The sequence below is a fragment of the Channa argus genome, unplaced genomic scaffold, assembly GCF_033026475.1.
Source record: "Channa argus isolate prfri unplaced genomic scaffold, Channa argus male v1.0 Contig149, whole genome shotgun sequence".
NCBI lineage: Eukaryota > Metazoa > Chordata > Actinopteri > Anabantiformes > Channidae > Channa > Channa argus.
In genome coordinates, this window is record NW_027125368.1 from 17,264 (window position 1) to 43,429 (window position 26,166).

At 41.4% G+C, this 26,166-nt stretch overlaps 26 pseudogenes; all 26 read right to left on the reverse strand.

Annotated features, from left to right (window-relative positions):
• Positions 1–796: 796 nt before the first annotated feature.
• LOC137122265 (5S ribosomal RNA) lies at positions 797–915 on the reverse strand (annotated as a pseudogene).
• An 867-nt stretch (positions 916–1,782) lies between these two features.
• Positions 1,783–1,901, reverse strand: LOC137122255 (5S ribosomal RNA; annotated as a pseudogene).
• An 867-nt stretch (positions 1,902–2,768) lies between these two features.
• On the reverse strand, positions 2,769–2,887 carry LOC137122266 (5S ribosomal RNA; annotated as a pseudogene).
• An 857-nt stretch (positions 2,888–3,744) lies between these two features.
• On the reverse strand, positions 3,745–3,853 carry LOC137122275 (5S ribosomal RNA; annotated as a pseudogene).
• Positions 3,854–4,720: 867 nt separating this feature from the next.
• On the reverse strand, positions 4,721–4,829 carry LOC137122276 (5S ribosomal RNA; annotated as a pseudogene).
• Positions 4,830–5,696: 867 nt separating this feature from the next.
• LOC137122270 (5S ribosomal RNA) lies at positions 5,697–5,815 on the reverse strand (annotated as a pseudogene).
• An 857-nt stretch (positions 5,816–6,672) lies between these two features.
• On the reverse strand, positions 6,673–6,791 carry LOC137122237 (5S ribosomal RNA; annotated as a pseudogene).
• Positions 6,792–7,648: 857 nt separating this feature from the next.
• LOC137122252 (5S ribosomal RNA) lies at positions 7,649–7,767 on the reverse strand (annotated as a pseudogene).
• Positions 7,768–8,624: 857 nt separating this feature from the next.
• On the reverse strand, positions 8,625–8,743 carry LOC137122259 (5S ribosomal RNA; annotated as a pseudogene).
• An 867-nt stretch (positions 8,744–9,610) lies between these two features.
• LOC137122238 (5S ribosomal RNA) lies at positions 9,611–9,729 on the reverse strand (annotated as a pseudogene).
• Positions 9,730–10,586: 857 nt separating this feature from the next.
• Positions 10,587–10,705, reverse strand: LOC137122260 (5S ribosomal RNA; annotated as a pseudogene).
• An 867-nt stretch (positions 10,706–11,572) lies between these two features.
• LOC137122253 (5S ribosomal RNA) lies at positions 11,573–11,691 on the reverse strand (annotated as a pseudogene).
• Positions 11,692–12,548: 857 nt separating this feature from the next.
• LOC137122261 (5S ribosomal RNA) lies at positions 12,549–12,667 on the reverse strand (annotated as a pseudogene).
• An 867-nt stretch (positions 12,668–13,534) lies between these two features.
• LOC137122239 (5S ribosomal RNA) lies at positions 13,535–13,653 on the reverse strand (annotated as a pseudogene).
• Positions 13,654–14,510: 857 nt separating this feature from the next.
• LOC137122263 (5S ribosomal RNA) lies at positions 14,511–14,629 on the reverse strand (annotated as a pseudogene).
• Positions 14,630–15,496: 867 nt separating this feature from the next.
• Positions 15,497–15,615, reverse strand: LOC137122241 (5S ribosomal RNA; annotated as a pseudogene).
• Positions 15,616–16,483: 868 nt separating this feature from the next.
• Positions 16,484–16,602, reverse strand: LOC137122256 (5S ribosomal RNA; annotated as a pseudogene).
• An 857-nt stretch (positions 16,603–17,459) lies between these two features.
• LOC137122242 (5S ribosomal RNA) lies at positions 17,460–17,578 on the reverse strand (annotated as a pseudogene).
• An 857-nt stretch (positions 17,579–18,435) lies between these two features.
• Positions 18,436–18,554, reverse strand: LOC137122243 (5S ribosomal RNA; annotated as a pseudogene).
• An 867-nt stretch (positions 18,555–19,421) lies between these two features.
• LOC137122248 (5S ribosomal RNA) lies at positions 19,422–19,540 on the reverse strand (annotated as a pseudogene).
• Positions 19,541–20,397: 857 nt separating this feature from the next.
• Positions 20,398–20,516, reverse strand: LOC137122249 (5S ribosomal RNA; annotated as a pseudogene).
• An 857-nt stretch (positions 20,517–21,373) lies between these two features.
• On the reverse strand, positions 21,374–21,492 carry LOC137122244 (5S ribosomal RNA; annotated as a pseudogene).
• An 867-nt stretch (positions 21,493–22,359) lies between these two features.
• Positions 22,360–22,478, reverse strand: LOC137122264 (5S ribosomal RNA; annotated as a pseudogene).
• An 867-nt stretch (positions 22,479–23,345) lies between these two features.
• On the reverse strand, positions 23,346–23,464 carry LOC137122245 (5S ribosomal RNA; annotated as a pseudogene).
• An 867-nt stretch (positions 23,465–24,331) lies between these two features.
• On the reverse strand, positions 24,332–24,450 carry LOC137122271 (5S ribosomal RNA; annotated as a pseudogene).
• An 868-nt stretch (positions 24,451–25,318) lies between these two features.
• Positions 25,319–25,437, reverse strand: LOC137122272 (5S ribosomal RNA; annotated as a pseudogene).
• Between the last annotated feature and the right edge of the window lie 729 nt (positions 25,438–26,166).

A 26,166-nucleotide genomic window follows, 5' to 3' on the forward strand; every position in this document is an offset into this window, starting at 1 on the left:
ATAAATGTGGCAAAGTACAAAGTACTATAACTGTACTGGTCTGTTACGCCCCTGTCTAGGGGCTCAGGGTGCAACATACAAAGATAAATTAGCATGTTCCCTCTCCGATCCCCAAACCAAAATCCAGGATCGAGATGTTCCAACAGAATGATATTTATTTTAAACGAAAGAAAGTGTCAAACAAAACATGACACTACAACTCAGGGCGAACCAAGGCCAATATAATAAACAAAATAAGCCATTTCCCACAGAAAGTGCTAGCTAGCCTGATAGAAATAAACAAACCAAAAGACAGTCGCTAACCCTAACTCCCTAATGTGAAAACAAGAGAAAACAATCAAAAGAAAATGGCTGTTCACCCCTACAGATTTAATACTATTTACAAAATATACAATTTATAAACAAAACCACGGCACAAAACCTAACAATTCAAAAATGCTAAATAAGGTTTGGAAACCAAGAACAGCAAACAGGTGCTGATGCCAGAAAGAGCCTCGCTAGATGTTGGGAACGGTACTTTTAAAACTCCAGCAAGTGTAGGATGGACCAATCAGCTTCCTGTACTGCTCCCCAATCCGGCCAATCAGGCAGGGCACCTATAAGAACAAGAAAATAAAAACAACACATATGGCCAGGACCGTAACATGGTCTACTAGTAATGAAGCACGATGGTTGACAAACCAATAAAGTAGCAAAACAGCAATGAAAGAACAAAATTTGATGAAAATATAGAACAATTTCTATGAATAAATAGGCAGTAACACCAGCTTGTGCTGCCCGTAAACCCAAGCAAAAAAGCTTACAGGACCTGGTATTCCCAGGCGGTCTTCCTACCAAGTACTAACCAGGCCCAGCTCTATTTGGCTGCCGAGATCGGACGAGATCGGGCGCTTAGAGAGCGGTGTGGCCGTAAGCTGCATTTGACATCATCAACAGCTCTTAAAAACGCTGGAGAAGCAGAATGCATGACACTTGCTAAGAAGAAGATAAATGTGGCAAAGTACAAAGTACAATAACTGTACTGGTCTGTTACGCCCCTGTCTAGGGGGTCAGGGTGAAACATACAAAGATAAATTTGCATGTTCCCTCTCCGATCCTCAAACCAAAATCCAGGATTGAGATGTTCCAACAGAATGATATTTATTTTAAACGAAAGAAAGTGTCAAACAAAACATGACACTACAACTCAGGGCGAACCAAGGCCAACATAATAAACAAAATAAGCCATTTCCCACAGAAAGCGCTAGCTAGCCTGATAGAAATAAACAAACCAAAAGATAGTCGCTAACCCTAACTCCCTAATGTGAAAACAAGAGAAAACAATCAAAAGAAAATGGCAGTTCACCCCTACAGATTTAATACTATTTACAAAATATACAATTTATAAACAAAACCACGGCACAAAACCTAACAATTCAAAAATGCTAAATAAGGTTTGGAAACCAAGAACAGCAAACAGGTGCTGATGCCAGAAAGAGCCTCGCTAGCTGTTGGGAACCGTACTTTTAAAACTCCAGGAAGTGTAGGATGGACCAATCAGCTTCCTGTACTTCCCCCAAATCCGGCCAATCAGGCAGGGCACCTATAAGAACAAGAAAATAAAAACAACACATATGGCCAGGACCGTAACAGGGTCTACTAGTAATGAAGCACGATGGTTGACAAACCAATAAAGTAGCAAAACAGCAATGAAAGAACAAAATTTGATGAAAATATAGAACAATTTCTATGAATAAATAGGCAGTAACACCAGCTTGAGCTGCCCGTAAACCCAAGCAAAAAAGCTTACAGCACCTGGTATTCCCAGGCGGTCTTCCTACCAAGTACTAACCAGGCCCAGCTCTATTTGGCTGCCGAGATCGGGCGAGATCGGGCGCTTAGAGAGCGGTGTGGCCGTAAGCTGCATTTGACATCATCAACAGCTCTTAAAAACGCTGGAGAAGCAGAATGCATGACACTTGCTAAGAAGAAGATAAATGTGGCAAAGTACAAAGTACTATAACTGTACTGGTCTGTTACGCCCCTGTCTAGGGGCTCAGGGTGCAACATACAAAGATAAATTAGCATGTTCCCTCTCCGATCCCCAAACCAAAATCCAGGATCGAGATGTTCCAACAGAATGATATTTATTTTAAACGAAAGAAAGTGTCAAACAAAACATGACACTACAACTCAGGGCGAACCAAGGCCAACATAATAAACAAAATAAGCCATTTCCCACAGAAAGTGCTAGCTAGCCTGATAGAAATAAACAAACCAAAAGACAGTCGCTAACCCTAACTCCCTAATGTGAAAACAAGAGAAAACAATCAAAAGAAAATGGCTGTTCACCCCTACAGATTTAATACTATTTACAAAATATACAATTTATAAACAAAACCACGGCACAAAACCTAACAATTCAAAAATGCTAAATAAGGTTTGGAAACCAAGAACAGCAAACAGGTGCTGATGCCAGAAAGAGCCTCGCTAGATGTTGGGAACCGTACTTTTAAAACTCCAGCAAGTGTAGGATGGACCAATCAGCTTCCTGTACTGCCCCCCAATCCGGCCAATCAGGCAGGGCACCTATAAGAACAAGAAAATAAAAACAACACATATGGCCAGGACCGTAACATGGTCTACTAGTAATGAAGCACGATGGTTGACAAACCAATAAAGTAGCAAAACAGCAATGAAAGAACAAAATTTGATGAAAATATAGAACAATTTCTATGAATAAATAGGCAGTAACACCAGCTTGTGCTGCCCGTAAACCCAAGCAAAAAAGCTTACAGGACCTGGTATTCCCAGGCGGTCTTCCTACCAAGTACTAACCAGGCCCAGCTCTATTTGGCTGCCGAGATCGGACGAGATCGGGCGCTTAGAGAGCGGTGTGGCCGTAAGCTGCATTTGACATCATCAACAGCTCTTAAAAACGCTGGAGAAGCAGAATGCATGACACTTGCTAAGAAGAAGATAAATGTGGCAAAGTACAAAGTACTATAACTGTACTGGTCTGTTACGCCCCTGTCTAGGGGGTCAGGGTGCAACATACAAAGATAAATTAGAATGTTCCCTCTCCGATCCCCAAACCAAAATCCAGGATCGAGATGTTCCAACAGAATGATATTTATTTTAAACAAAAGAAAGTGTCAAATAAAACATGACACTACAACTCAGGGCGAACCAAGGCCAACATAATAAACAAAATAAGCCATTTCCCACAGAAAGTACTAGCTAGCCTGATAGAAATAAACAAACCAATAGACAGTCGCTAACCCTAACTCCCTAATGTGAAAACAGTCCAAAGAAAATGGCAGTTCACCCCTACAGATTTAATACTATTTACAAAATATAAAATTTATAAACAAAACCACGGCACAAAACCTAACAATTCAAAAATGCTAAATAAGGTTTGGAAACCAAGAACAGCAAACAAGTGCTGATGCCAGAAAGAGCCTCGCTAGCTGTTGGGAACCGTACTTTTAAAACTCCAGGAAGTGTAGGATGGACCAATCAGCTTCCTGTACTGCCCCCCAATCCGGCCAATCAGGCAGGGCACCTATAAGAACAAGAAAATAAAAACAACACATATGGCCAGGACCGTAACATGGTCTACTAGTAATGAAGCACGATGGTTGGCAAACCAATAAAGTAGCAAAACAGCAATGAAAGAACAAAATTTGATGAAAATATAGAACAATTTCTATGAATAAATAGGCAGTAACACCAGCTTGTGCTGCCCGTAAACCCAAGCAAAAAAGCTTACAGCACCTGGTATTCCCAGGCGGTCTTCCTACCAAGTACTAACCAGGCCCGGCTCTATTTGGCTGCCGAGATCGGGCGCTTAGAGAGCGGTGTGGCCGTAAGCTGCATTTGACATCATCAACAGCTCTTAAAAACGCTGGAGAAGCAGAATGCATGACACTTGCTAAGAAGAAGATAAATGTGGCAAAGTACCAAGTACAATAACTGTACTGGTCTGTTACGCCCCTGTCTAGGGGGTCAGGGTGAAACATACAAAGATAAATTTGCATGTTCCCTCTCCGATCCTCAAACCAAAATCCAGGATTGAGATGTTCCAACAGAATGATATTTATTTTAAACGAAAGAAAGTGTCAAACAAAACATGACACTACAACTCAGGGCGAACCAAGGCCAACATAATAAACAAAATAAGCCATTTCCCACAGAAAGCGCTAGCTAGCCTGATAGAAATAAACAAACCAAAAGATAGTCGCTAACCCTAACTCCCTAATGTGAAAACAAGAGAAAACAATCAAAAGAAAATGGCAGTCCACCCCTACAGATTTAATACTATTTACAAAATATACAATTTATAAACAAAACCACGGCACAAAACCTAACAATTCAAAAATGCTAAATAAGATTTGGAAACCAAGAACAGCAAACAGGTGCTACTGCCAGAAAGAGCCTCGCTAGCTGTTGGGAACCGTACTTTTAAAACTCCAGGAAGTGTAGGATGGACCAATCAGCTTCCTGTACTTCCCCCAAATCCGGCCAATCAGGCAGGGCACCTATAAGAACAACAAAATAAAAACAACATATATGGCCAGGACCGTAACATGGTCTACTAGTAATGAAGCACGATGGTTGACAAACCAATAAAGTAGCAAAACAGCAATGAAAGAACAAAATTTGATGAAAATATAGAACAATTTCTATGAATAAATAGGCAGTAACACCAGCTTGTGCTGCCCGTAAACCCAAGCAAAAAAGCTTACAGCACCTGGTATTCCCAGGCGGTCTTCCTACCAAGTACTAACCAGGCCCGGCTCTATTTGGCTGCCGAGATCGGGCGCTTAGAGAGCGGTGTGGCCGTAAGCTGCATTTGACATCATCAACAGCTCTTAAAAACGCTGGAGAAGCAGAATGCATGACACTTGCTAAGAAGAAGATAAATGTGGCAAAGTACAAAGTACAATAACTGTACTGGTCTGTTACGCCCCTGTCTAGGGGGTCAGGGTGAAACATACAAAGATAAATTTGCATGTTCCCTCTCCGATCCTCAAACCAAAATCCAGGATTGAGATGTTCCAACAGAATGATATTTATTTTAAACGAAAGAAAGTGTCAAACAAAACATGACACTACAACTCAGGGCGAACCAAGGCCAACATAATAAACAAAATAAGCCATTTCCCACAGAAAGCGCTAGCTAGCCTGATAGAAATAAACAAACCAAAAGACAGTCGCTAACCCTAACTCCCTAAGATGAAAACAAGAGAAAACAATCAAAAGAAAATGGCAGTCCACCCCTACAGATTTAATACTATTTACAAAATATACAATTTATAAACAAAACCACGGCACAAAACCTAACAATTCAAAAATGCTAAATAAGGTTTGGAAACCAAGAACAGCAAACAGGTGCTGCTGCCAGAAAGAGCCTCGCTAGCTGTTGGGAACCGTACTTTTAAAACTCCAGGAAGTGTAGGATGGACCAATCAGCTTCCTGTACTGCCCCCAAATCCGGCCAATCAGGCAGGGCACCTATAAGAACAACAAAATAAAAACAAGACATATGGCCAGGACCGTAACATGGTCTACTAGTAATGAAGCACGATGGTTGACAAACCAATAAAGTAGCAAAACAGCAATGAAAGAACAAAATTTGATGAAAATATAGAACAATTTCTATGAATAAATAGGCAGTAACACCAGCTTGTGCTGCCCGTAAACCCAAGCAAAAAAGCTTAAAGCACCTGGTATTCCCAGGCGGTCTTCCTACCAAGTACTAACCAGGCCCGGCCCTATTTGGCTGCCGAGATCGGACGAGATCGGGCGCTTAGAGAGCGGTGTGGCCGTAAGCTGCGTTTGACATCATCAACAGCTCTTAAAAACGCTGGAGAAGCAGAATGCATGACACTTGCTAAGAAGAAGATAAATGTGGCAAAGTACAAAGTACTATAACTGTACTGGTCTGTTACGCCCCTGTCTAGGGGGTCAGGGGGCAACATACAAAGATAAATTAGAATGTTCCCTCTCCGATCCCCAAACCAAAATCCAGGATCGAGATGTTCCAACAGAATGATATTTATTTTAAACAAAAGAAAGTGTCAAATAAAACATGACACTACAACTCAGGGCGAACCAAGGCCAACATAATAAACAAAATAAGCCATTTCCCACAGAAAGTGCTAGCTAGCCTGATAGAAATAAACAAACCAATAGACAGTCGCTAACCCTAACTCCCTAATGTGAAAACAGTCCAAAGAAAATGGCAGTTCACCCCTACAGATTTAATACTATTTACAAAATATACAATTTATAAACAAAACCACGGCACAAAACCTAACAATTCAAAAATGCTAAATAAGGTTTGGAAACCAAGAACAGCAAACAGGTGCTGATGCCAAAATAAGCCTCGCTAGCTGTTGGGAACCGTACTTTTAAAACTCCAGGAAGTGTAGGATGGACCAATCAGCTTCCTGTACTGCCCCCAAATCCGGCCAATCAGGCAGGGCACCTATAAGAACAAGAAAATAAAAACAACACATATGGCCAGGACCGTAACATGGTCTACTAGTAATGAAGCACGATGGTTGGCAAACCAATAAAGTAGCAAAACAGCAATGAAAGAACAAAATTTGATGAAAATATAGAACAATTTCTATGAATAAATAGGCAGTAACACCAGCTTGTGCTGCCCGTAAACCCAAGCAAAAAAGCTTACAGCACCTGGTATTCCCAGGCGGTCTTCCTACCAAGTACTAACCAGGCCCGGCTCTATTTGGCTGCCGAGATCGGACGAGATCGGGCGCTTAGAGAGCGGTGTGGCCGTAAGCTGCATTTGACATCATCAACAGCTCTTAAAAACGCTGGAGAAGCAGAATGCATGACACTTGCTAAGAAGAAGATAAATGTGGCAAAGTACAAAGTACTATAACTGTACTGGTCTGTTACGCCCCTGTCTAGGGGCTCAGGGTGCAACATACAAAGATAAATTAGCATGTTCCCTCTCCGATCCCCAAACCAAAATCCAGGATCGAGATGTTCCAACAGAATGATATTTATTTTAAACGAAAGAAAGTGTCAAACAAAACATGACACTACAACTCAGGGCGAACCAAGGCCAACATAATAAACAAAATAAGCCATTTCCCACAGAAAGTGCTAGCTAGCCTGATAGAAATAAACAAACCAATAGACAGTTGCTAACCCTAACTCCCTAATGTGAAAACAGTCCAAAGAAAATGGCAGTTCACCCCTACAGATTTAATACTATTTACAAAATATACAATTTATAAACAAAACCACGGCACAAAACCTAACAATTCAAAAATGCTAAATAAGGTTTGGAAACCAAGAACAGCAAACAGGTGCTGATGCCAGAATAAGCCTCGCTAGCTGTTGGGAACCGTACTTTTAAAACTCCAGGAAGTGTAGGATGGACCAATCAGCTTCCTGTACTGCCCCCAAATCCGGCCAATCAGGCAGGGCACCTATAAGAACAAGAAAATAAAAACAACACATATGGCCAGGACCGTAACATGGTCTACTAGTAATGAAGCACGATGGTTGGCAAACCAATAAAGTAGCAAAACAGCAATGAAAGAACAAAATTTGATGAAAATATAGAACAATTTCTATGAATAAATAGGCAGTAACACCAGCTTGTGCTGCCCGTAAACCCAAGCAAAAACGCTTACAGCACCTGGTATTCCCAGGCGGTCTTCCTACCAAGTACTAACCAGGCCCGGCTCTATTTGGCTGCCGAGATCGGACGAGATCGGGCGCTTAGAGAGCGGTGTGGCCGTAAGCTGCATTTGACATCATCAACAGCTCTTAAAAACGCTAGAGAAGCAGAATGCATGACACTTGCTAAGAAGAAGATAAATGTGGCAAAGTACAAAGTACTATAACTGTACTGGTCTGTTACGCCCCTGTCAAGGGGGTCAGGGTGAAACATACAAAGATAAATTTGCATGTTCCCTCTCCGATCCCCAAACCAAAATCCAGGATCGAGATGTTCCAACAGAATGATATTTATTTTAAACGAAAGAAAGTGTCAAACAAAACATGACACTACAACTCAGGGCGAACCAAGGCCAACATAATAAACAAAATAAGCCATTTCCCACAGAAAGTGCTAGCTAGCCTGATAGAAATAAACAAACCAAAAGACAGTCGCTAACCCTAACTCCCTAATGTGAAAACAGTGCAAAGAAAATGGCAGTCCACCCCTACAGATTTAATACTATTTACAAAATATACAATTTATAAACAAAACCACGGCACAAAACCTAACAATTCAAAAATGCTAAATAAGATTTGGAAACCAAGAACAGCAAACAGGTGCTACTGCCAGAAAGAGCCTCGCTAGCTGTTGGGAACCATACTTTTAAAACTCCAGGAAGTGTAGGATGGACCAATCAGCTTCCTGTACTTCCCCCAAATCCGGCCAATCAGGCAGGGCACCTATAAGAACAAGAAAAAAAAAACAACACATATGGCCAGGACCGTAACATGGTCTACTAGTAATGAAGCACGATGGTTGACAAACCAATAAAGTAGCAAAACAGCAATGAAAGAACAAAATTTGATGAAAATATAGAACAATTTCTATGAATAAATAGGCAGTAACACCATCTTGAGCTGCCCGTAAACCCAAGCAAAAAAGCTTACAGCACCTGGTATTCCCAGGCGGTCTTCCTACCAAGTACTAACCAGGCCCGGCTCTATTTGGCTGCCGAGATCGGGCGAGATCGGGCGCTTAGAGAGCGGTGTGGCCGTAAGCTGCATTTGACATCATCAACAGCTCTTAAAAACGCTGGAGAAGCAGAATGCATGACACTTGCTAAGAAGAAGATAAATGTGGCAAAGTACAAAGTACTATAACTGTACTGGTCTGTTACGCCCCTGTCTAGGGGCTCAGGGTGCAACATACAAAGATAAATTAGCATGTTCCCTCTCCGATCCCCAAACCAAAATCCAGGATCGAGATGTTCCAACAGAATGATATTTATTTTAAACGAAAGAAAGTGTCAAACAAAACATGACACTACAACTCAGGGCGAACCAAGGCCAACATAATAAACAAAATAAGCCATTTCCCACAGAAAGTGCTAGCTAGCCTGATAGAAATAAACAAACCAAAAGACAGTCGCTAACCCTAACTCCCTAATGTGAAAACAAGAGAAAACAATCAAAAGAAAATGGCAATCCACCCCTACAGATTTAATACTATTTACAAAATATACAATTTATAAACAAAACCACGGCACAAAACCTAACAATTCTAAAATGCTAAATAAGGTTTGGAAACCAAGAACAGCAAACAGGTGCTGATGCCAGAATAAGCCTCGCTAGCTGTTGGGAACCGTACTTTTAAAACTCCAGGAAGTGTAGGATGGACCAATCAGCTTCCTGTACTGCCCCCAAATCCGGCCAATCAGGCAGGGCACCTATAAGAACAAGAAAATAAAAACAACACATATAGCCAGGACCGTAACATGGTCTACTAGTAATGAAGCACGATGGTTGGCAAACCAATAAAGTAGCAAAACAGCAATGAAAGAACAAAATTTGATGAAAATATAGAACAATTTCTATGAATAAATAGGCAGTAACACCAGCTTGTGCTGCCCGTAAACCCAAGCAAAAAAGCTTACAGCACCTGGTATTCCCAGGCGGTCTTCCTACCAAGTACTAACCAGGCCCGGCTCTATTTGGCTGCCGAGATCGGACGAGATCGGGCGCTTAGAGAGCGGTGTGGCCGTAAGCTGCATTTGACATCATCAACAGCTCTTAAAAACGCTAGAGAAGCAGAATGCATGACACTTGCTAAGAAGAAGATAAATGTGGCAAAGTACAAAGTACTATAACTGTACTGGTCTGTTACGCCCCTGTCAAGGGGGTCAGGGTGAAACATACAAAGATAAATTTGCATGTTCCCTCTCCGATCCCCAAACCAAAATCCAGGATCGAGATGTTCCAACAGAATGATATTTATTTTAAACGAAAGAAAGTGTCAAACAAAACATGACACTACAACTCAGGGCGAACCAAGGCCAACATAATAAACAAAATAAGCCATTTCCCACAGAAAGTGCTAGCTAGCCTGATAGAAATAAACAAACCAAAAGACAGTCGCTAACCCTAACTCCCTAATGTGAAAACAGTCCAAAGAAAATGGCAGTCCACCCCTACAGATTTAATACTATTTACAAAATATACAATTTATAAACAAAACCACGGCACAAAACCTAACAATTCAAAAATGCTAAATAAGATTTGGAAACCAAGAACAGCAAACAGGTGCTACTGCCAGAAAGAGCCTCGCTAGCTGTTGGGAACCGTACTTTTAAAACTCCAGGAAGTGTAGGATGGACCAATCAGCTTCCTGTACTTCCCCCAAATCCGGCCAATCAGGCAGGGCACCTATAAGAACAAGAAAAAAAAAACAACACATATGGCCAGGACCGTAACATGGTCTACTAGTAATGAAGCACGATGGTTGACAAACCAATAAAGTAGCAAAACAGCAATGAAAGAACAAAATTTGATGAAAATATAGAACAATTTCTATGAATAAATAGGCAGTAACACCATCTTGAGCTGCCCGTAAACCCAAGCAAAAAAGCTTACAGCACCTGGTATTCCCAGGCGGTCTTCCTACCAAGTACTAACCAGGCCCGGCTCTATTTGGCTGCCGAGATCGGGCGAGATCGGGCGCTTAGAGAGCGGTGTGGCCGTAAGCTGCATTTGACATCATCAACAGCTCTTAAAAACGCTGGAGAAGCAGAATGCATGACACTTGCTAAGAAGAAGATAAATGTGGCAAAGTACAAAGTACTATAACTGTACTGGTCTGTTACGCCCCTGTCTAGGGGCTCAGGGTGCAACATACAAAGATAAATTAGCATGTTCCCTCTCCGATCCCCAAACCAAAATCCAGGATCGAGATGTTCCAACAGAATGATATTTATTTTAAACGAAAGAAAGTGTCAAACAAAACATGACACTACAACTCAGGGCGAACCAAGGCCAACATAATAAACAAAATAAGCCATTTCCCACAGAAAGTGCTAGCTAGCCTGATAGAAATAAACAAACCAAAAGACAGTCGCTAACCCTAACTCCCTAATGTGAAAACAAGAGAAAACAATCAAAAGAAAATGGCAATCCACCCCTACAGATTTAATACTATTTACAAAATATACAATTTATAAACAAAACCACGGCACAAAACCTAACAATTCAAAAATGCTAAATAAGGTTTGGAAACCAAGAACAGCAAACAGGTGCTGATGCCAGAATAAGCCTCGCTAGCTGTTGGGAACCGTACTTTTAAAACTCCAGGAAGTGTAGGATGGACCAATCAGCTTCCTGTACTGCCCCCAAATCCGGCCAATCAGGCAGGGCACCTATAAGAACAAGAAAATAAAAACAACACATATGGCCAGGACCGTAACATGGTCTACTAGTAATGAAGCACGATGGTTGGCAAACCAATAAAGTAGCAAAACAGCAATGAAAGAACAAAATTTGATGAAAATATAGAACAATTTCTATGAATAAATAGGCAGTAACACCAGCTTGTGCTGCCCGTAAACCCAAGCAAAAACGCTTACAGCACCTGGTATTCCCAGGCGGTCTTCCTACCAAGTACTAACCAGGCCCGGCTCTATTTGGCTGCCGAGATCGGACGAGATCGGGCGCTTAGAGAGCGGTGTGGCCGTAAGCTGCATTTGACATCATCAACAGCTCTTAAAAACGCTAGAGAAGCAGAATGCATGACACTTGCTAAGAAGAAGATAAATGTGGCAAAGTACAAAGTACTATAACTGTACTGGTCTGTTACGCCCCTGTCAAGGGGGTCAGGGTGAAACATACAAAGATAAATTTGCATGTTCCCTCTCCGATCCCCAAACCAAAATCCAGGATCGAGATGTTCCAACAGAATGATATTTATTTTAAACGAAAGAAAGTGTCAAACAAAACATGACACTACAACTCAGGGCGAACCAAGGCCAACATAATAAACAAAATAAGCCATTTCCCACAGAAAGTGCTAGCTAGCCTGATAGAAATAAACAAACCAAAAGACAGTCGCTAACCCTAACTCCCTAATGTGAAAACAGTGCAAAGAAAATGGCAGTCCACCCCTACAGATTTAATACTATTTACAAAATATACAATTTATAAACAAAACCACGGCACAAAACCTAACAATTCAAAAATGCTAAATAAGATTTGGAAACCAAGAACAGCAAACAGGTGCTACTGCCAGAAAGAGCCTCGCTAGCTGTTGGGAACCGTACTTTTAAAACTCCAGGAAGTGTAGGATGGACCAATCAGCTTCCTGTACTTCCCCCAAATCCGGCCAATCAGGCAGGGCACCTATAAGAACAAGAAAAAAAAAACAACACATATGGCCAGGACCGTAACATGGTCTACTAGTAATGAAGCACGATGGTTGACAAACCAATAAAGTAGCAAAACAGCAATGAAAGAACAAAATTTGATGAAAATATAGAACAATTTCTATGAATAAATAGGCAGTAACACCATCTTGAGCTGCCCGTAAACCCAAGCAAAAAAGCTTACAGCACCTGGTATTCCCAGGCGGTCTTCCTACCAAGTACTAACCAGGCCCGGCTCTATTTGGCTGCCGAGATCGGGCGAGATCGGGCGCTTAGAGAGCGGTGTGGCCGTAAGCTGCATTTGACATCATCAACAGCTCTTAAAAACGCTGGAGAAGCAGAATGCATGACACTTGCTAAGAAGAAGATAAATGTGGCAAAGTACAAAGTACTATAACTGTACTGGTCTGTTACGCCCCTGTCTAGGGGCTCAGGGTGCAACATACAAAGATAAATTAGCATGTTCCCTCTCCGATCCCCAAACCAAAATCCAGGATCGAGATGTTCCAACAGAATGATATTTATTTTAAACGAAAGAAAGTGTCAAACAAAACATGACACTACAACTCAGGGCGAACCAAGGCCAACATAATAAACAAAATAAGCCATTTCCCACAGAAAGTGCTAGCTAGCCTGATAGAAATAAACAAACCAAAAGACAGTCGCTAACCCTAACTCCCTAATGTGAAAACAAGAGAAAACAATCAAAAGAAAATGGCAATCCACCCCTACAGATTTAATACTATTTACAAAATATACAATTTATAAACAAAACCACGGCACAAAACCTAACAATTCTAAAATGCTAAATAAGGTTTGGAAACCAAGAACAGCAAACAGGTGCTGATGCCAGAATAAGCCTCGCTAGCTGTTGGGAACCGTACTTTTAAAACTCCAGGAAGTGTAGGATGGACCAATCAGCTTCCTGTACTGCCCCCAAATCCGGCCAATCAGGCAGGGCACCTATAAGAACAAGAAAATAAAAACAACACATATGGCCAGGACCGTAACATGGTCTACTAGTAATGAAGCACGATGGTTGGCAAACCAATAAAGTAGCAAAACAGCAATGAAAGAACAAAATTTGATGAAAATATAGAACAATTTCTATGAATAAATAGGCAGTAACACCAGCTTGTGCTGCCCGTAAACCCAAGCAAAAAAGCTTACAGCACCTGGTATTCCCAGGCGGTCTTCCTACCAAGTACTAACCAGGCCCGGCTCTATTTGGCTGCCGAGATCGGACGAGATCGGGCGCTTAGAGAGCGGTGTGGCCGTAAGCTGCATTTGACATCATCAACAGCTCTTAAAAACGCTAGAGAAGCAGAATGCATGACACTTGCTAAGAAGAAGATAAATGTGGCAAAGTACAAAGTACTATAACTGTACTGGTCTGTTACGCCCCTGTCAAGGGGGTCAGGGTGAAACATACAAAGATAAATTTGCATGTTCCCTCTCCGATCCCCAAACCAAAATCCAGGATCGAGATGTTCCAACAGAATGATATTTATTTTAAACGAAAGAAAGTGTCAAACAAAACATGACACTACAACTCAGGGCGAACCAAGGCCAACATAATAAACAAAATAAGCCATTTCCCACAGAAAGTGCTAGCTAGCCTGATAGAAATAAACAAACCAAAAGACAGTCGCTAACCCTAACTCCCTAATGTGAAAACAGTCCAAAGAAAATGGCAGTCCACCCCTACAGATTTAATACTATTTACAAAATATACAATTTATAAACAAAACCACGGCACAAAACCTAACAATTCAAAAATGCTAAATAAGATTTGGAAACCAAGAACAGCAAACAGGTGCTACTGCCAGAAAGAGCCTCGCTAGCTGTTGGGAACCGTACTTTTAAAACTCCAGGAAGTGTAGGATGGACCAATCAGCTTCCTGTACTTCCCCCAAATCCGGCCAATCAGGCAGGGCACCTATAAGAACAAGAAAAAAAAAACAACACATATGGCCAGGACCGTAACATGGTCTACTAGTAATGAAGCACGATGGTTGACAAACCAATAAAGTAGCAAAACAGCAATGAAAGAACAAAATTTGATGAAAATATAGAACAATTTCTATGAATAAATAGGCAGTAACACCATCTTGAGCTGCCCGTAAACCCAAGCAAAAAAGCTTACAGCACCTGGTATTCCCAGGCGGTCTTCCTACCAAGTACTAACCAGGCCCGGCTCTATTTGGCTGCCGAGATCGGGCGAGATCGGGCGCTTAGAGAGCGGTGTGGCCGTAAGCTGCATTTGACATCATCAACAGCTCTTAAAAACGCTGGAGAAGCAGAATGCATGACACTTGCTAAGAAGAAGATAAATGTGGCAAAGTACAAAGTACTATAACTGTACTGGTCTGTTACGCCCCTGTCTAGGGGCTCAGGGTGCAACATACAAAGATAAATTAGCATGTTCCCTCTCCGATCCCCAAACCAAAATCCAGGATCGAGATGTTCCAACAGAATGATATTTATTTTAAACGAAAGAAAGTGTCAAACAAAACATGACACTACAACTCAGGGCGAACCAAGGCCAACATAATAAACAAAATAAGCCATTTCCCACAGAAAGTGCTAGCTAGCCTGATAGAAATAAACAAACCAAAAGACAGTCGCTAACCCTAACTCCCTAATGTGAAAACAAGAGAAAACAATCAAAAGAAAATGGCAATCCACCCCTACAGATTTAATACTATTTACAAAATATACAATTTATAAACAAAACCACGGCACAAAACCTAACAATTCTAAAATGCTAAATAAGGTTTGGAAACCAAGAACAGCAAACAGGTGCTGATGCCAGAATAAGCCTCGCTAGCTGTTGGGAACCGTACTTTTAAAACTCCAGGAAGTGTAGGATGGACCAATCAGCTTCCTGTACTGCCCCCAAATCCGGCCAATCAGGCAGGGCACCTATAAGAACAAGAAAATAAAAACAACACATATGGCCAGGACCGTAACATGGTCTACTAGTAATGAAGCACGATGGTTGGCAAACCAATAAAGTAGCAAAACAGCAATGAAAGAACAAAATTTGATGAAAATATAGAACAATTTCTATGAATAAATAGGCAGTAACACCAGCTTGTGCTGCCCGTAAACCCAAGCAAAAAAGCTTACAGCACCTGGTATTCCCAGGCGGTCTTCCTACCAAGTACTAACCAGGCCCGGCTCTATTTGGCTGCCGAGATCGGACGAGATCGGGCGCTTAGAGAGCGGTGTGGCCGTAAGCTGCATTTGACATCATCAACAGCTCTTAAAAACGCTAGAGAAGCAGAATGCATGACACTTGCTAAGAAGAAGATAAATGTGGCAAAGTACAAAGTACTATAACTGTACTGGTCTGTTACGCCCCTGTCTAGGGGGTCAGGGTGAAACATACAAAGATAAATTTGCATGTTCCCTCTCCGATCCTCAAACCAAAATCCAGGATTGAGATGTTCCAACAGAATGATATTTATTTTAAACGAAAGAAAGTGTCAAACAAAACATGACACTACAACTCAGGGCGAACCAAGGCCAACATAATAAACAAAATAAGCCATTTCCCACAGAAAGCGCTAGCTAGCCTGATAGAAATAAACAAACCAAAAGATAGTCGCTAACCCTAACTCCCTAATGTGAAAACAAGAGAAAACAATCAAAAGAAAATGGCAGTCCACCCCTACAGATTTAATACTATTTACAAAATATACAATTTATAAACAAAACCACGGCACAAAACCTAACAATTCAAAAATGCTAAATAAGATTTGGAAACCAAGAACAGAAAAACAGGTGCTACTGCCAGAAAGAGCCTCGCTAGCTGTTGGGAACCGTACTTTTAAAACTCCAGGAAGTGTAGGATGGACCAATCAGCTTCCTGTACTTCCCCCAAATCCGGCCAATCAGGCAGGGCACCTATAAGAACAAGAAAATAAAAACAACACATATGGCCAGGACCGTAACATGGTCTACTAGTAATGAAGCACGATGGTTGACAAACCAATAAAGTAGCAAAACAGCAATGAAAGAACAAAATTTGATGAAAATATAGAACAATTTCTATGAATAAATAGGCAGTAACACCAGCTTGAGCTGCCCGTAAACCCAAGCAAAAAAGCTTACAGCACCTGGTATTCCCAGGCGGTCTTCCGACCAAGTACTAACCAGGCCCAGCTCTATTTGGCTGCCGAGATCGGGCGAGATCGGGCGCTTAGAGAGCGGTGTGGCCGTAAGCTGCATTTGACATCATCAACAGCTCTTAAAAACGCTGGAGAAGCAGAATGCATGACACTTGCTAAGAAGAAGATAAATGTGGCAAAGTACAAAGTACTATAACTGTACTGGTCTGTTACGCCCCTGTCTAGGGGCTCAGGGTGCAACATACAAAGATAAATTAGAATGTTCCCTCTCCGATCCCCAAACCAAAATCCAGGATCGAGATGTTCCAACAGAATGATATTTATTTTAAACAAAAGAAAGTGTCAAATAAAACATGACACTACAACTCAGGGCGAACCAAGGCCAACATAATAAACAAAATAAGCCATTTCCCACAGAAAGTGCTAGCTAGCCTGATAGAAATAAACAAACCAATAGACAGTCGCTAACCCTAACTCCCTAATGTGAAAACAGTCCAAAGAAAATGGCAGTTCACCCCTACAGATTTAATACTATTTACAAAATATACAATTTATAAACAAAACCACGGCACAAAACCTAACAATTCAAAAATGCTAAATAAGGTTTGGAAACCAAGAACAGCAAACAGGTGCTGATGCCAAAATAAGCCTCGCTAGCTGTTGGGAACCGTACTTTTAAAACTCCAGGAAGTGTAGGATGGACCAATCAGCTTCCTGTACTGCCCCCAAATCCGGCCAATCAGGCAGGGCACCTATAAGAACAAGAAAATAAAAACAACACATATGGCCAGGACCGTAACATGGTCTACTAGTAATGAAGCACGATGGTTGGCAAACCAATAAAGTAGCAAAACAGCAATGAAAGAACAAAATTTGATGAAAATATAGAACAATTTCTATGAATAAATAGGCAGTAACACCAGCTTGTGCTGCCCGTAAACCCAAGCAAAAAAGCTTACAGCACCTGGTATTCCCAGGCGGTCTTCCTACCAAGTACTAACCAGGCCCGGCTCTATTTGGCTGCCGAGATCGGACGAGATCGGGCGCTTAGAGAGCGGTGTGGCCGTAAGCTGCATTTGACATCATCAACAGCTCTTAAAAACGCTGGAGAAGCAGAATGCATGACACTTGCTAAGAAGAAGATAAATGTGGCAAAGAACAAAGTACTATAACTGTACTGGTCTGTTACGCCCCTGTCTAGGGGCTCAGGGTGCAACATACAAAGATAAATTAGCATGTTCCCTCTCCGATCCCCAAACCAAAATCCAGGATCGAGATGTTCCAACAGAATGATATTTATTTTAAACGAAAGAAAGTGTCAAACAAAACATGACACTACAACTCAGGGCGAACCAAGGCCAACATACTAAACAAAATAAGCCATTTCCCACAGAAAGTGCTAGCTAGCCTGATAGAAATAAACAAACCAATAGACAGTCGCTAACCCTAACTCCCTAATGTGAAAACAGTCCAAAGAAAATGGCAGTTCACCCCTACAGATTTAATACTATTTACAAAATATACAATTTATAAACAAAACCACGGCACAAAACCTAACAATTCAAAAATGCTAAATAAGGTTTGGAAACCAAGAACAGCAAACAGGTGCTGATGCCAGAATAAGCCTCGCTAGCTGTTGGGAACCGTACTTTTAAAACTCCAGGAAGTGTAGGATGGACCAATCAGCTTCCTGTACTGCCCCCAAATCCGGCCAATCAGGCAGGGCACCTATAAGAACAAGAAAATAAAAACAACACATATGGCCAGGACCGTAACATGGTCTACTAGTAATGAAGCACGATGGTTGGCAAACCAATAAAGTAGCAAAACAGCAATGAAAGAACAAAATTTGATGAAAATATAGAACAATTTCTATGAATAAATAGGCAGTAACACCAGCTTGTGCTGCCCGTAAACCCAAGCAAAAAAGCTTACAGCACCTGGTATTCCCAGGCGGTCTTCCTACCAAGTACTAACCAGGCCCGGCTCTATTTGGCTGCCGAGATCGGACGAGATCGGGCGCTTAGAGAGCGGTGTGGCCGTAAGCTGCATTTGACATCATCAACAGCTCTTAAAAACGCTAGAGAAGCAGAATGCATGACACTTGCTAAGAAGAAGATAAATGTGGCAAAGTACAAAGTACTATAACTGTACTGGTCTGTTACGCCCCTGTCAAGGGGGTCAGGGTGAAACATACAAAGATAAATTTGCATGTTCCCTCTCCGATCCCCAAACCAAAATCCAGGATCGAGATGTTCCAACAGAATGATATTTATTTTAAACGAAAGAAAGTGTCAAACAAAACATGACACTACAACTCAGGGCGAACCAAGGCCAACATAATAAACAAAATAAGCCATTTCCCACAGAAAGTGCTAGCTAGCCTGATAGAAATAAACAAACCAAAAGACAGTCGCTAACCCTAACTCCCTAATGTGAAAACAAGAGAAAACAATCAAAAGAAAATGGCAGTCCACCCCTACAGATTTAATACTATTTACAAAATATACAATTTATAAACAAAACCACGGCACAAAACCTAACAATTCAAAAATGCTAAATAAGATTTGGAAACCAAAAACAGCAAACAGGTGCTACTGCCAGAAAGAGCCTCGCTAGCTGTTGGGAACCGTACTTTTAAAACTCCAGGAAGTGTAGGATGGACCAATCAGCTTCCTGTACTTCCCCCAAATCCGGCCAATCAGGCAGGGCACCTATAAGAATAAGAAAATAAAAACAACACATATGGCCAGGACCGTAACATGGTCTACTAGTAATGAAGCACGATGGTTGGCAAACCAATAAAGTAGCAAAACAGCAATGAAAGAACAAAATTTGATGAAAATATAGAACAATTTCTATGAATAAATAGGCAGTAACACCAGCTTGTGCTGCCCGTAAACCCAAGCAAAAAAGCTTACAGCACCTGGTTTTCCCAGGCGGTCTTCCTACCAAGTACTAACCAGGCCCGGCTCTATTTGGCTGCCGAGATCGGACGAGATCGGGCGCTTAGAGAGCGGTGTGGCCGTAAGCTGCATTTGACATCATCAACAGCTCTTAAAAACGCTAGAGAAGCAGAATGCATGACACTTGCTAAGAAGAAGATAAATGTGGCAAAGTACAAAGTACTATAACTGTACTGGTCTGTTACGCCCCTGTCTAGGGGGTCAGGGTGCAACATACAAAGATAAATTAGCATGTTCCCTCTCCGATCCCCAAACCAAAATCCAGGATCGAGATGTTCCAACAGAATGATATTTATTTTAAACAAAAGAAAGTGTCAAATAAAACATGACACTACAACTCAGGGCGAACCAAGGCCAACATAATAAACAAAATAAGCCATTTCCCACAGAAAGTGCTAGCTAGCCTGATAGAAATAAACAAACCAGAAGACAGTCGCTAACCCTAACTCCCTAATGTGAAAACAGTCCAAAGTAAATGGCAGTTCACCCCTACAGATTTAATACTATTTACAAAATATACAATTTATAAACAAAACCACGGCACAAAACCTAACAATTCAAAAATGCTAAATAAGGTTTGGAAACCAAGAACAGCAAACAGGTGCTGATGCCAGAAAGAGCCTCGCTAGCTTTTGGGAACCGTACTTTTAAAACTCCAGGAAGTGTAGGATGGACCAATCAGCTTCCTGTACTTCCCCCAAATCCGGCCAATCAGGCAGGGCACCTATAAGAACAAGAAAATAAAAACAACACATATGGCCAGGACCGTAACATGGTCTACTAGTAATGAAGCACGATGGTTGGCAAACCAATAAAGTAGCAAAACAGCAATGAAAGAACAAAATTTGATGAAAATATAGAACAATTTCTATGAATAAATAGGCAGTAACACCAGCTTGTGCTGCCCGTAAACCCAAGCAAAAAAGCTTACAGCACCTGGTTTTCCCAGGCGGTCTTCCTACCAAGTACTAACCAGGCCCGGCTCTATTTGGCTGCCGAGATCGGACGAGATCGGGCGCTTAGAGAGCGGTGTGGCCGTAAGCTGCATTTGACATCATCAACAGCTCTTAAAAACGCTAGAGAAGCAGAATGCATGACACTTGCTAAGAAGAAGATAAATGTGGCAAAGTACAAAGTACTATAACTGTACTGGTCTGTTACGCCCCTGTCTAGGGGGTCAGGGTGCAACATACAAAGATAAATTAGCATGTTCCCTCTCCGATCCCCAAACCAAAATCCAGGATCGAGATGTTCCAACAGAATGATATTTATTTTAAACAAAAGAAAGTGTCAAATAAAACATGACACTACAACTCAGGGCGAACCAAGGCCAACATAATAAACAAAATAAGCCATTTCCCACAGAAAGTGCTAGCTAGCCTGATAGAAATAAACAAACCAAAAGACAGTCGCTAACCCTAACTCCCTAATGTGAAAACAGTCCAAAGTAAATGGCAGTTCACCCCTACAGATTTAATACTATTTACAAAATATACAATTTATAAACAAAACCACGGCACAAAACCTAACAATTCAAAAATGCTAAATAAGGTTTGGAAACCAAGAACAGCAAACAGGTGCTGATGCCAGAAAGAGCCTCGCTAGCTTTTGGGAACCGTACTTTTAAAACTCCAGGAAGTGTAGGATGGACCAATCAGCTTCCTGTACTGCCCCCAAATCCGGCCAATCAGGCAGGGCACCTATAAGAACAAGAAAATAAAAACAACACATATGGCCAGGACCGTAACATGGTCTACTAGTAATGAAGCACGATGGTTGGCAAACCAATAAAGTAGCAAAACAGCAATGAAAGAACAAAATTTGATGAAAATATAGAACAATTTCTATGAATAAATAGGCAGTAACACCAGCTTGTGCTGCCCGTAAACCCAAGCAAAAAAGCTTACAGCACCTGGTATTCCCAGGCGGTCTTCCTACCAAGTACTAACCAGGCCCGGCTCTATTTGGCTGCCGAGATCGGACGAGATCGGGCGCTTAGAGAGCGGTGTGGCCGTAAGCTGCATTTGACATCATCAACAGCTCTTAAAAACGCTGGAGAAGCAGAATGCATGACACTTGCTAAGAAGAAGATAAATGTGGCAAAGTACAAAGTACTATAACTGTACTGGTCTGTTACGCCCCTGTCTAGGGGGTCAGGGTGAAACATACAAAGATAAATTTGCATGTTCCCTCTCCGATCCTCAAACCAAAATCCAGGATTGAGATGTTCCAACAGAATGATATTTATTTTAAACGAAAGAAAGTGTCAAACAAAACATGACACTACAACTCAGGGCGAACCAAGGCCAACATAATAAACAAAATAAGCCATTTCCCACAGAAAGCGCTAGCTAGCCTGATAGAAATAAACAAACCAAAAGACAGTCGCTAACCCTAACTCCCTAATGTGAAAACAAGAGAAAACAATCAAAAGAAAATGGCAGTCCACCCCTACAGATTTAATACTATTTACAAAATATACAATTTATAAACAAAACCACGGCACAAAACCTAACAATTCAAAAATGCTAAATAAGATTTGGAAACCAAGAACAGCAAACAGGTGCTACTGCCAGAAAGAGCCTCGCTAGCTGTTGGGAACCGTACTTTTAAAACTCCAGGAAGTGTAGGATGGACCAATCAGCTTCCTGTACTTCCCCCAAATCCGGCCAATCAGGCAGGGCACCTATAAGAACAAGAAAAAAAAAACAACACATATGGCCAGGACCGTAACATGGTCTACTAGTAATGAAGCACGATGGTTGACAAACCAATAAAGTAGCAAAACAGCAATGAAAGAACAAAATTTGATGAAAATATAGAACAATTTCTATGAATAAATAGGCAGTAACACCAGCTTGAGCTGCCCGTAAACCCAAGCAAAAAAGCTTACAGCACCTGGTATTCCCAGGCGGTCTTCCTACCAAGTACTAACCAGGCCCGGCTCTATTTTGCTGCCGAGATCGGGCGAGATCGGGCGCTTAGAGAGCGGTGTGGCCGTAAGCTGCATTTGACATCATCAACAGCTCTTAAAAACGCTGGAGAAGCAGAATGCATGACACTTGCTAAGAAGAAGATAAATGTGGCAAAGTACAAAGTACTATAACTGTACTGGTCTGTTACGCCCCTGTCTAGGGGCTCAGGGTGCAACATACAAAGATAAATTAGCATGTTCCCTCTCCGATCCCCAAACCAAAATCCAGGATCGAGATGTTCCAACAGAATGATATTTATTTTAAACGAAAGAAAGTGTCAAACAAAACATGACACTACAACTCAGGGCGAACCAAGGCCAACATAATAAACAAAATAAGCCATTTCCCACAGAAAGTGCTAGCTAGCCTGATAGAAATAAACAAACCAAAAGACAGTCGCTAACCCTAACTCCCTAATGTGAAAACAAGAGAAAACAATCAAAAGAAAATGGCAGTCCACCCCTACAGATTTAATACTATTTACAAAATATACAATTTATAAACAAAACCACGGCACAAAACCTAACAATTCAAAAATGCTAAATAAGGTTTGGAAACCAAGAACAGCAAACAGGTGCTGATGCCAGAATAAGCCTCGCTAGCTGTTGGGAACCGTACTTTTAAAACTCCAGGAAGTGTAGGATGGACCAATCAGCTTCCTGTACTGCCCCCAAATCCGGCCAATCAGGCAGGGCACCTATAAGAACAAGAAAATAAAAACAACACATATGGCCAGGACCGTAACATGGTCTACTAGTAATGAAGCACGATGGTTGGCAAACCAATAAAGTAGCAAAACAGCAATGAAAGAACAAAATTTGATGAAAATATAGAACAATTTCTATGAATAAATAGGCAGTAACACCAGCTTGTGCTGCCCGTAAACCCAAGCAAAAAAGCTTACAGCACCTGGTATTCCCAGGCGGTCTTCCTACCAAGTACTAACCAGGCCCGGCTCTATTTGGCTGCCGAGATCGGACGAGATCGGGCGCTTAGAGAGCGGTGTGGCCGTAAGCTGCATTTGACATCATCAACAGCTCTTAAAAACGCTAGAGAAGCAGAATGCATGACACTTGCTAAGAAGAAGATAAATGTGGCAAAGTACAAAGTACTATAACTGTACTGGTCTGTTACGCCCCTGTCTAGGGGGTCAGGGTGAAACATACAAAGATAAATTTGCATGTTCCCTCTCCGATCCTCAAACCAAAATCCAGGATTGAGATGTTCCAACAGAATGATATTTATTTTAAACGAAAGAAAGTGTCAAACAAAACATGACACTACAACTCAGGGCGAACCAAGGCCAACATAATAAACAAAATAAGCCATTTCCCACAGAAAGCGCTAGCTAGCCTGATAGAAATAAACAAACCAAAAGATAGTCGCTAACCCTAACTCCCTAATGTGAAAACAAGAGAAAACAATCAAAAGAAAATGGCAGTCCACCCCTACAGATTTAATACTATTTACAAAATATACAATTTATAAACAAAACCACGGCACAAAACCTAACAATTCAAAAATGCTAAATAAGATTTGGAAACCAAGAACAGCAAACAGGTGCTACTGCCAGAAAGAGCCTCGCTAGCTGTTGGGAACCGTACTTTTAAAACTCCAGGAAGTGTAGGATGGACCAATCAGCTTCCTGTACTTCCCCCAAATCCGGCCAATCAGGCAGGGCACCTATAAGAACAAGAAAATAAAAACAACACATATGGCCAGGACCGTAACATGGTCTACTAGTAATGAAGCACGATGGTTGACAAACCAATAAAGTAGCAAAACAGCAATGAAAGAACAAAATTTGATGAAAATATAGAACAATTTCTATGAATAAATAGGCAGTAACACCAGCTTGAGCTGCCCGTAAACCCAAGCAAAAAAGCTTACAGCACCTGGTATTCCCAGGCGGTCTTCCTACCAAGTACTAACCAGGCCCAGTTCTATTTGGCTGCCGAGATCGGGCGAGATCGGGCGCTTAGAGAGCGGTGTGGCCGTAAGCTGCATTTGACATCATCAACAGCTCTTAAAAACGCTGGAGAAGCAGAATGCATGACACTTGCTAAGAAGAAGATAAATGTGGCAAAGTACAAAGTACTATAACTGTACTGGTCTGTTACGCCCCTGTCTAGGGGCTCAGGGTGCAACATACAAAGATAAATTAGAATTTTCCCTCTCCGATCCCCAAACCAAAATCCAGGATCGAGATGTTCCAACAGAATGATATTTATTTTAAACAAAAGAAAGTGTCAAATAAAACATGACACTACAACTCAGGGCGAACCAAGGCCAACATAATAAACAAAATAAGCCATTTCCCACAGAAAGTGCTAGCTAGCCTGATAGAAATAAACAAACCAATAGACAGTCGCTAACCCTAACTCCCTAATGCGAAAACAAGAGAAAACAATCAAAAGAAAAATGGCAGTCCACCCCTACAGATTTAATACTATTTACAAAATATACAATTTATGAACAAAACCACGGCACAAAACCTAACAATTCAAAAATGCTAAATAAGGTTTGAAAACCAAGAACAGCAAACAGGTGCTGCTGCCAGAAAGAGCCTCGCTAGCTGTTGGGAACCGTACTTTTAAAACTCCAGGAAGTGTAGGATGGACCAATCAGCTTCCTGTACTTCCCCCAAATCCGGCCAATCAGGCAGGGCACCTATAAGAACAAGAAAATAAAAACAACACATATGGCCAGGACCGTAACATGGTCTACTAGTAATGAAGCACGATGGTTGACAAACCAATAAAGTAGCAAAACAGCAATGAAAGAACAAAATTTGATGAAAATATAGAACAATTTCTATGAATAAATAGGCAGTAACACCAGCTTGTGCTGCCCGTAAACCCAAGCAAAAAAGCTTACAGCACCTGGTATTCCCAGGCGGTCTTCCTACCAAGTACTAACCAGGCCCGGCCCTATTTGGCTGCTGAGATCGGACGAGATCGGGCGCTCAGAGAGCGGTGTGGCCGTAAGCTGCATTTGACATCATCAACAGCTCTTAAAAACGCTGGAGAAGCAGAATGCATGACACTTGCTAAGAAGAAGATAAATGTGGCAAAGTACAAAGTACTATAACTGTACTGGTCTGTTACGCCCCTGTCTAGGGGGTCAGGGTGCAACATACAAAGATAAATTAGCATGTTCCCTCTCCGATCCCCAAACCAAAATCCAGAATCGAGATGTTCCAACAGAATGATATTTATTTTAAACGAAAGAAAGTGTCAAACAAAACATGACACTACAACTCAGGGCGAACCAAGGCCAACATAATAAACAAAATAAGCCATTTCCCACAGAAAGTGCTAGCTAGCCTGATAGAAATAAACAAACCAAAAGATAGTCGCTAACCCTAACTCCCTAATGTGAAAACAAGAGAAAACAATCAAAAGAAAAATGGCAGTCCACCCCTACAGATTTAATACTATTTACAAAATATACAATTTATAAACAAAACCACGGCACAAAACCTAACAATTCAAAAATGCTAAATAAGGTTTGGAAACCAAGAACAGCAAACAGGTGCTGATGCCAGAAAGAGCCTCGCTAGCTGTTGGGAACCATACTTTTAAAACTCCAGGAAGTGTAGGATGGACCAATCAGCTTCCTGTACTGCCCCCCAATCCAGCCAATCAGGCAGGGCACCTATAAGAACAAGAAAATAAAAACAACACATATGGCCAGGACCGTAACATGGTCTACTAGT